The sequence below is a fragment of the Rhinichthys klamathensis genome, unplaced genomic scaffold, assembly GCF_029890125.1.
Source record: "Rhinichthys klamathensis goyatoka isolate OS25496 unplaced genomic scaffold, OSU_Roscu_1.1 h1tg000236l_1, whole genome shotgun sequence".
Taxonomy (NCBI): Eukaryota; Metazoa; Chordata; class Actinopteri; order Cypriniformes; family Leuciscidae; genus Rhinichthys; species Rhinichthys klamathensis.
In genome coordinates, this window is record NW_026606759.1 from 2,838,922 (window position 1) to 2,849,534 (window position 10,613).

General features: G+C 44.0%; 1 long non-coding RNA gene across 1 annotated transcript; it reads right to left on the reverse strand.

Annotated features, from left to right (window-relative positions):
- Positions 1–1,572: 1,572 nt before the first annotated feature.
- On the reverse strand, positions 1,573–3,375 carry LOC130099744 (uncharacterized). Its single transcript, XR_008808448.1, has 3 exons — positions 3,294–3,375; positions 2,719–2,762; positions 1,573–1,656 (listed from the first exon to the last, which is right to left on the reverse strand). It is a non-coding gene; the product is annotated as an uncharacterized LOC130099744 (long non-coding RNA).
- Between the last annotated feature and the right edge of the window lie 7,238 nt (positions 3,376–10,613).

The window sequence follows — 10,613 nt, forward strand, 5'->3', positions numbered from 1 at the left end:
GATGTTAATATATGTATGTATATGTGTATGTATATATATATGTATGTATATGTATGTATATGTATATGTGTATATATATGTATATATATATATTTTTTTTAGTTATTATTATTAGTTTTTTTTATTTTTTTTTATTAATCAGATCCATTACTCATGTGCGCAAGGTATACAGTAGGTGGCGGTAATACTCCAAAGGAGTGAACGGCCATAAAACGGAAAGAAGAAGAAGAAGAAGAAGAAGAAGAAGTATTGCCTTGGCCCTGCTTACAATTCCAAGCGTTTATCTCTGTGTCTGCTGATCTGATATCGTAGCCAACTAGGACTGTGTACCTCGACCTCTGATCATTCTCTGCCTGTCTTGACCCGGATTGCTCTTTGGACTTTGCCTTTTGCTGCCTGCCCTGACCTTTGCCTGTGACCTTGTCTTGCTCTTTGCTCCCTCTGTTGATCCTGTCTGCTGTTGATTTAACCTGTTGACCATTCTCAATAAAGCTGCAATTGGATTCCTCTGCGTCTGCGCCATCATTAAATAAATAATATAAATAAAAAAAACGTATAAATAAATGGACAATTTTTATCATGAAGTCCGAAAATGAGCTTCCCCTGTTTGAAAGACCAGCAGCCGCCACTGATGTGTGCCACCACCACTCCCCTGCACACAAATCAGCTTAAACAGCATCATGCTAGGATAGGTGCAAGGTTCAAAATTGTGACGTCATTTCAGTATTAGCCTTTTTTTAACTTAGAAATTAAGATTACAAAAGAACAATACTCAGCATAACATTTGTTGATTTTTAGCCTGACTTCGTCATACTCATATTCTAGTCAGAATGTCTGATACTGCTCCATAGGGCTTTGATTATGAGGCGTGTCTTAACCGAACCAGGAAAAAAAAAAAAACTCTGCACTCAATTGGATAGACCTACAACCAATCAGAGTAATGCAGTAAGTGTTTTTTTTTATGAGCTACGCAAAGTTGTCAACAGAGAACTCAACTACACGCACGCTGAAAGAAGTAGTACAATAATGATTGTTGATTCTTTTACTTGGTCCTCCATGAGTGCGACCAAAGGAGAAACCACAACGACCACAGGGTTTTCATTGTGTCCCATCTTCTTAGTTACCATCGGAGCCAGCTGATAAAATAAATTTTTGCCAAATCCCGTAGTAAGGACGGCAAACACATCTTTCCGATCGACAAATGCCTTGATTGCAGTTCTCTGTTCGTCTTTTAAAATGAATGCGCTGTCGATTTCTTTTACAGCGGACGCGACAGCGGAATCTCTACATCTCAGTTCTCCAGCTGCAGTCATCTCTGAGGGAAACCAGTTCAACCCAAGCGATCTTTGATAACGTGATGATTACGTAACTGCAGATCATCTGTCCATCATCGTATAAAGCCCGCCCTGGCAATTTGATTGGCCCGACTAATTCTGAACCGATCATAATTACTCCTCAATGGATCGAGTCCAGACCGAACTTCCCGACCAAAAAATGTTGTGGGCGGGGTTCGGGCTGGCATCCAGGCTAGTTGATTTTATTTTATTCGAGAGAAATAGAAAGAGAGAGAATGAGTGAGTGAGTGAGTGTGTGTGTGTGTGTGTGTATGTGTGTGTGTGTCAGGCAGCCTCCCAGGTTGGAGGCCAGGTTTTCCCGCTAGGAAAAAAAAGGGTAAGAGATGATTAGTAAAAATGTCAATAATGAATAATCACTTGATAATCAAAGCTGTAATGTTTACATTGTAACCTGTATTCCAGTTTGATTTGTATTTGTAGTGGAGGGACATTTAGATTAACCAATGTCATAATAATACCAATTAAAAACACTATGGTGAATTTGTCTATAAAATGACACCAATAGTGACAAAATTTGGTGTATATGGAAAAACAGACAATGGTGTTTAGTTAGCAAGGGGACAGCTGGTCAAGCATAATTCGAACAAAAGTATGCACAATCTAACGACTAATCAAAGATCTGAATAATCCACAGTATGAAAATATAAAAACTGGCACCTGACACTCTGAATTTACAAAATGTTACCGCCTCAACATACAAATGAATAAAAAGTTGTCATAAATGAACAAAAACAATATTAAGATAGCAGTAATTAGATCAAACAGATATGCAAGCATGGATTATGGTGTGCATAACATTACAAAAAAGAACTACATTTCTGCATCAACAGTAGTTTATAACTTACAATCACTCCAGACAACACTCTCCCACCAATTCCCAAACACATACTGTGCACATCCAATAAGGTAGCAGGTATACAGGTGTGTTACAATATATAGACTGAGTTGTGGTCTACAGTATCTCACAGAAGTGAGTACACCCCTCACAGTTTAGTAAATATTTTAATTTCTCTTCTCATGGGACAACCCTGAATAAATGACACTTTGCTACAATGTAAAGTAGTCAGTGTACAGCTTCTATAACAGTGTAAATTTACTGTCCCCTCAAAATAACAACACACAGCCATTAATGTCTGAACGGCTGGCAACAAAAGTGAGTATACCCCGAAGTTCAAATGTCCAAAGAAAAGATAAATTAAAAAATGTACAAAAATGTGAGGGGTGCACTCACTTCTGTGAGATACTGTATGTGTGTACAAGTAGCCTACAGTATGTGATTGTTGTAAGTTATGTGTATGTCTGCTGGAACACCGTCATTTTGTGGATAATTGTGAGTATCTGGTGTGAAAGACAACCAACACACCACAGTTTGCAGGGGAGCCAATCTATCAATTTCTCCATCTTCCCCTGGGCAAACAAAGACATAGAAAATGGATGCCTTGCTTAAGATAAACATTGCTCTCAACTTTAAATTTCATTTAGTTACACTTAAAGGTAGTATTAGCCATTCAGAGCGTTTTGTAAATGCATAACACTTTTTGTAATGTTAAGCTAATATCTCCTCATGGTCCACTCACTTCCCATTCCCTTTATGAGCTGTAAAACATTCCAGTTATTTTGCGCAGCCCAGTCACCATAAATTAGACCATAATTGCAGACAAACATTCTGGGGTTGGTAGAATCTCTAACAATAACAAAACATGGGTTGATTTTGTTCACCCTGAGAATACTGAATGTGGGGGTGAGTTATCTCTGGTGTCTTGTCGGGTGTGACAAGATAAATTTTTAACATAAACACCAACATAAACAAATACATTATCTGGTAGGATCACTGATACAAATTTTAAATTACTGCCATTAGCCAATTAGTGACATTATCAATTACAACAAGTGATCAATCAGTATTGGTAAATCATCCATTGTTTTCTTTGCAATAACCTTTCTCTTTCTTGTTTTGATCACACTTCTATATGCGTGCACCTCTTGGCTGTTGTGGGGACAATCCTTTTCTTTTTTAGAATCATAAGCAAATAGTGAAATGTTAATCCAAATGTTAATATACAAAAAAGAAAAAGTATATAATATAACTTATTGTACAACAGTCTACAGATTAGATGTATTTGTTGTGACCTGTAACTCCGTAAAGAGGGAGGGGTATGTTTGACATCACACATATTGATATTATGCGTACAATTCACATGTAAATAAACTAAATCAATAATGTTAATGTCATAACAGAGACCTGCATAGCAAATTAAATAGCAAACGTAATGGGAATAAAGTGAAATATGGCAGAATATCAGCTTTGAGTTGATTAGGTACACCTTTTGTCCTTTGGCGTCTTTTGGGGGTTTTGTCATTTTTCCCCCCCTCGTTGGTGTCGGTGGCAGGGCTGGTTGACAGAAGAGCCTCCACTAAAGTTTAGACACAGAATATACAATATGCAAGAAGGTCAGATATAGACGTGTGGCTGCTCAAGCTCATTCTACAAAAACTTCAAAGAAGGCACGAAAAGTTGAAGAGCAAATAACTAGGCTAAGCACACCGAATTGTGGTGCTATCATCGCCACTTGGTGGGACTTTGGGTTACCTTGCCGGTGCCGAGCAGTCTATGGTCAGACGTAGCATTGGCCTATGCCTTATCAATGGGGACCCTTTTCTAGATCTTTCTGTTCCGGCATCTGTTGTTCTGATTATTTATGACTATCTTTCTGTATAACACTGGTCGGACCTTTTGGTTCGTTGAGAAGACGATTTGACTGCCGAGGAGAGCTTCTCTAGAGAGACGGCTCCATCAACCACCTATACTATAGACTATTCAACTTAAGTCTGTATCCTGCTGTATTACAACTTTGTAATAAACCAGCTATCTGAGCCTCTGATCCAACCTGTCAAGCTGCCTTAATTTCCACTTCAACGCTTCTAAGACTAAAATACACAACGCAGAGTCAGGCTCAGTGCCAATCTCTGCCCCCTCGTTGGTGGTGGTGGCAGGGCTGGCTTAAAGGAAAGTCTCTGCAAAAGGTGTACACACATAGAATATACAATGATAATAATATATATTACAATAATGATAATAATATGCTGGTAAAGAACACTCTCATAAAAATATGAAAGATAACGATAAAGCTATACTAAGCACACCTTGTTGTGGTGGTGGGTCTTGAATGGTCTCGAAATTTAAAACAACAATGGTCTCCTCTTCTGGACCCAGTTGCAGATTACCGGTTGAGGCCTGGTTGCTAGAAGGGTCCACCGGCACTGTCTTTCCTGAAAGAATACAAGGAACACAAAGAATATACAATATGTAATTAGGTCAGAATGTGAAAGGTAGGAGTGATGCAAAGTAAACCAATATCTCTCATAATACTTGAATTTTGTTATTTGATGTCATTTAGTTTTTACAGTGTCCTAAATTTTTCAGAATTTGGGTTGTTTAAAGATGTTATAATGCATAGTAAATGTGGAATCACTTTCAACTATCATGCTGTAGATCGCGTTCATGTTATTAACACATATCTTCTCCCCCGAACTTAATTCGAGCCCCTCCGGCAGCAGCATCTTGACCTCCTTGTTGGGGTACTCAATAAAAAAGCATGGGCCTCCAGCCCACTGCATTCAGCTTCTCGATCTGAAAGAAAAAAACATACTAACAATACTAACTATTATAACAATAATAAGGGCTTTATGTCTACGTTAAACTGTGCCAGTGTTATGTGTAACAGACACCAGCTCCACAACAGTATGTTTCAGATGCAACTCAGATGCACACTTTTTAACTTATGGAAGAGCTGATGTATACTGTACATAAGCTGATATATATAACAGATGATAGATTGGGGATGTGGGAAAGGTGTGAGCATATGTGGGTGGGTTTGGTGTGCCTGTCTACTTCATGTGCATGATGCATGCATGAACGTGTAAGTACAGTAGCATAGTAGGGGTATTACTCTTGTCTGGCTTAGACTGTTCTACAGAGCATGATTGAATTGAAACTATAACCCTCCAAGAGCATCTTCATGTAAAGAGCCCTAATAAGAGATTGGTTAAAAGTTTTTGGTCTACCACACATCACATTCCCTTACTCAAACACATCATATTCTGTGCAATGAGAGAATCTCACTCAGTAACGTGGTCGGATGGTAGCAGCATGTCTTGGTTAAGGGCCCAGTCAGTGCTTCCCCACAGCTGAATACGCGTGGTCAAACTGGATCCGCTCCCACCACACCAAACTGATTGACACAGCCCTCAACGACACCTGCTGCATTATCACGGGATGCATAAAAACAACGCCAGTCCCGTGCCTCTACGCCCTAGCTGGCATTGCTCCCCCCATCCCCGCCCCCACATCCCACATCCCACATAAGATGATACAACGTCGCCCAAGACGAGCGGAGAGCACAGGAGATTGACACCAGGCACCCCCTTCACGGACACACAGCACCTCCACCACGATTGAAATCCAGATCCAGTTTCCTGCAGACAGTCCCACCTCCAGACAACCAAAGAAACAGCATGGACAACATCTGGAAAGTAGGGATGTAACGATTCACTCATCTCACGATGCGATACGATTCACGATACTTGTTTCACGATACGATTTTCTTACGATTTTTTTAACAAATGAGATTTAAGACAAAAGTGTCCCTTTTATTATTTCTCAGACAAAATGCTGCACATTCCTTTTTAATTTAAAATATATTTGTCAAATAATACAACTACATTAAAAAATTCCCTTCAAAGTTCTTTCAACTCTTTCTTTCAAGTCTTTCTGTCTGTTTGGTCAAGAGGCTGGACACTGGTAACTTCGCACACTATGTAAAATTAGTACCAGATTGACAGGGGTTTTACATTGTAATAAAGGCAAGATTCTAATTTTGTTACAATTTGTATCATTACACTAGTAAGAGTAAAAAATAAAATAAAAACATTTAGAGAAAGAGATAGTAAAATAAATACAACATCTGGTTGTCACGGAAACACTGATGAACCTTGTGATCTCCGTGGCTTTCGCAATTGTCGTATTAATGACTTTTACATGAAAACGGAGGTGACTGGTGCTTCTCACGGTGGTGATTATTATTAGTATACGGAAAGTCAAAATGCCACCACACCTCCGATTTGAATGGGTCAACGTCAACATCTACGCTTGCCGTCGCCATGTCTACTGTTTGATGGCGCGTGCACACCACACACACTGGCGCGGCGCAAGCGAAGTAAACCGAGCATTTTCAGTTCATTCCTATGGAAGTTGAGCTTGGCTCACAGAAGATCAAGTTCCATGAATGAAGTGAAAACACTCGTTAGCTTCACGCCAGTGTGTGCTCGCTGCTATTGTGCCTGTAAAGCGAGGTTCACAACTTCACAGTAGGCTATACAGTAAACGCGCCCTGCTGTTTAAAACACATTTTTATAGATTTTCAACCGTTTGCGAGTGAATCGTTACATCCCTACTGGAAAGATGAATGGAACCAGCTAAATACACAAGCCCAGGACTGGATGGAGAGAGGAATCACCCCTACTGAATGTCCCGCCAGGGTGGCTAACCTGGAAGACCCTCAACAGACTACGAGTGGAACAGGAGAGGTGCAAAGCACATATGAAAGCATGGGACCACCAGACAGAAGACACATGCAGCTGTGGAGCAGTACAGACAATGACCCACCTACTGGAGAGTGATAACGCCCCCCCAAGGACCTGGCTAAAATGACCCCATCAGCTGTGACCTGCGCCAGATAGTGACAGAACGACATCTGAGGTTGCAACATACTCGAAGAAGCAGAAGACGCAACTGAACGCTATGTACTTACATAATGGCGCTTGTTGCATGAACCACTCAGTAGGGAAGAGTAAACTGTGGATGATATGGAGAGCTCTGACGTATGTTACAGAACTGCGGGCTATCACCTACTGTAGGTGATCCTGACTGTTTCTGGCCTGTTTCTTTACACTTTTCCAATGATAATAGTTTAAAGTTAAGATGCTGAAACTGATCAATCAATCGCCTTTATTAAAAGTGCCATACAATGTGCAATTGAAAATATGTGCTAACCTGACGTGCTAATCAACTTCTTCAGACTCTATGCGAGTACATCTATAGCAGAAGTCTAAAGTTTCAGAATAGTCGGTTATAATGTAACACACCACCTGGACCAAGGTAATTTTGAAGCCACATTAGTACTATGGTAATGTAGCACAAGTTACTTACCAAAATCACGACATCATCCATTAAATGAGATGTTATTTGATTTTTCTTTTTCTTAGCCACCCAAGACTCCTTCTCCATCTTGAATTTTTCAATATTTTTTTTTTCTGCCTTAGATGTTGCGGCTGTGCTGTCTTGCACGTGGGGCAGACCTTACATCCATTAAATATTTTTTCTTGGCATGCAGGGCACGACTTCTTCAATCCTCCACCAGCTATGCTTTTGTTATTCTGTATACCATACACAAGAAAAGGATGATTAGAATAACCATGGTATAAAAATACAAATTCCTTAACTGTCAAGAGTTTTGAAGGTTTCCATAAAACACTTTCTTTCACGTGAGGATAAATCAGGAAGCGTGGATGCAATTGCAGTGAAAGGTGAATTTAATGAAACAACAAACAAACACAAGCTACAAATCAAAACTCCCTCAAGGGGGAAAACGGGAAAAATACAGATCATGAAAATAAACGCTAGGAACCGGGTACTTGGACAAACGAACCAACACTGAACTGCAAACACAACAGAGACTAAATAGAGAACAAACACAGAAGGCTAATGACACAACAGGTGTTGAAGGTTAAGCACTAAACAGATAACGAGATAGGCGGGGCTGACAATTAGACAGAAGAGCACATGGCCAGGAATACACAGAAGCAATGTGCTCACATGAAACTAGACTTAACATAAACACGAGACAGACAGGAAATGCCATAGCTCTGTCACCACACAAAACTAGTAACAAAAGCAGAAGTGAAAGAGCTGTGTGGCGTCCCCAAATCAGGGACACCAAACAAAAAAGGGAAAATAACAACAGATCAGACAAAAGTTCAAACACTACGACAGGGAGGGAAGGGATGGACCCCAGTACAGTCCAAAACCCGTGTAGCGGGCCAGAAAGTCACAGAAGACCAGGGAGAGGGACGGGAGGGTTGAACCAGGTAATGCAGCCTACATTACCGAGAGTAGGCTGTGCAGGCGGCCAGGGCGGAGCATGCTGTGCAGGCGGCCGGGGCGGAAACGCCCCCTCGGGCAGCCCTTCGGGTGGCCATGGCGGTGACGACCCTTCGGGTGGCCATGGCGGTGACGACCCTTCGGGTGGCCATGGCGGTGACGACCCTTCGGGTGGCCATGGAGGTGACGACCCTTCGGGTGGCCATGGCGGTGACGACTCCTCGGGTGGCCATGGCGTAGGTTCAGGAACAGGCACAGACACCGGCTCAGGAACAGAAGGTGTCTCTGGATCGATGGACGTGACCAGAACAGTCTCTAGATCAGCAGATGTTACATGAACGGTCTCTGACTGGGCAGACCTGACGTGAACCGTCTCTGACTGGGCAGACGTGACGTGAACCATCTCTGACTGGGCAGACGTGACGTGAACAGTCTCTGGCTGGGCAGACGTGACCGGAACCGTCTCTGACTGGGCAGACGTGACGTGAACAGTTTCTGCCTGGGCAGACGTGACGGGAACAGTCTCTGGCTAGGCAGACGTGACGGGAACAGTCTCTGGCTGGGCAGACGTGATGGGAACGTCTCTGGCTGGGCAGACAGGACGGGAACCGTGGGCAGACGTGACAGGCGGCGCCAGCAGGGCAAGACGCTTGGGTGGCGCCAGCAGGGCAAGACGCTTGGGTGGCGCCGGCAGGGTAAGACGTCTGTACGGCGCCGGCAGGGCGAGACGCTTGTGTGGCGCCGGCAGGGAAAGACGCTGGATTGGCGCCGGAAGGGCGAGGCGCTTGGGTGGCGCCGGCAGGGAAAGACGCTGGGGCAGCACAGGTAGGGCGAGGAGTCCAGAAACGGTCTCTCGGTTGACCGTAGGCTTAGGTCTGACCCTCGGACCCTGTGGGATGCCGAAAGTCTTTCTCCTCCTCCGCCGTTGTTGACGGCGAAGTACAGACTCTGGACTGGATGGGACCAGCGGTGAATGCTCTGAGCTGGACGGGACCAGCGGTGAAGGCTCTGAGCTGGACGGGACCAGCGGTGAAGGCTCTGAGCTGGACGGGACCAGCGGTGAAGGCTCTGAGCTGGACGGAACCAGCGGTGAAGGCTCTGAGCTGGACGGGACCAGCGGTGAAGGCTCTGAGCTGGACGGGACCAGCGGTGAAGGCTCTGAGCTGGACGGGACCAGCGGTGAAGGCTCTGAGCTGGACGGGACCAGCGGTGAAGGCTCTGAGCTGGACGGGACCAGCGGTGAAGGCTCTGAGCTGGACGGGACCAGCGGTGAAGGCTCTGAGCTGGACGGGACCAGCGGTGAAGGCTCTGTGCTGGACGGAACCAGTGGCGCAGGCTCTGGGCTGGACAGAACCAGCGACGATGACCTTGTGCTGGGCGGCGCCAGCGATGAAGGCCTTGTGCCGGACGAAACCAGCTTTGTACTGGGCGGAACCACGTGTACCGGAACCTGACTGAAAGGTGACTGGACGGAAGACAGATGTTGATGTCCGCGACAATCCTGTCCCCCTCCATGGCCTCCACGGGTCCCTGAGAATTTCACCAAGCGGGTTTCCCTGAAAGATTGCGACCCAGCTGGAGTTGCGGACGAGCTGACAGTTGCAGTTTGGTGGTCTCCTCCTCTCCACTGACCGCCGACTGCCATGTGCTCCTCAGTCCTTTGAGCGGCTATCGCAAAATATTCGAACAGAGATCTTGGAGGTACTCTGTCTCTTCCCAAAGGAACCCTCTCACTCTGCTGCTTCCACATTCTTGGTTGGTTTGTTCTGTCACGTGAGGATAAATCAGGAAGCGTGGATGCAATTGCAGGTGAAAGGTGAATTTAATGAAACAACAAACAAACACAAGCTACAAATCAAAACTCCCTCAAGGGGGAAAACGGGAAAAATACAGACCATGAACATAAGCGCTAGGAACCGGGTACTTGGAAAAAAGAACCAACACTGAACTGCAAACACAACAGAGCCTAAATAGAGAACAAACACAGAAGGCTAATGACACGACAGGTTAGGAAGGTTAACCACTAAACAGATAACGAGATAGGCAGGCTGACAATTAGACAGAAGAGCACATGGCCAGGAATACACAGAAGCCATGTG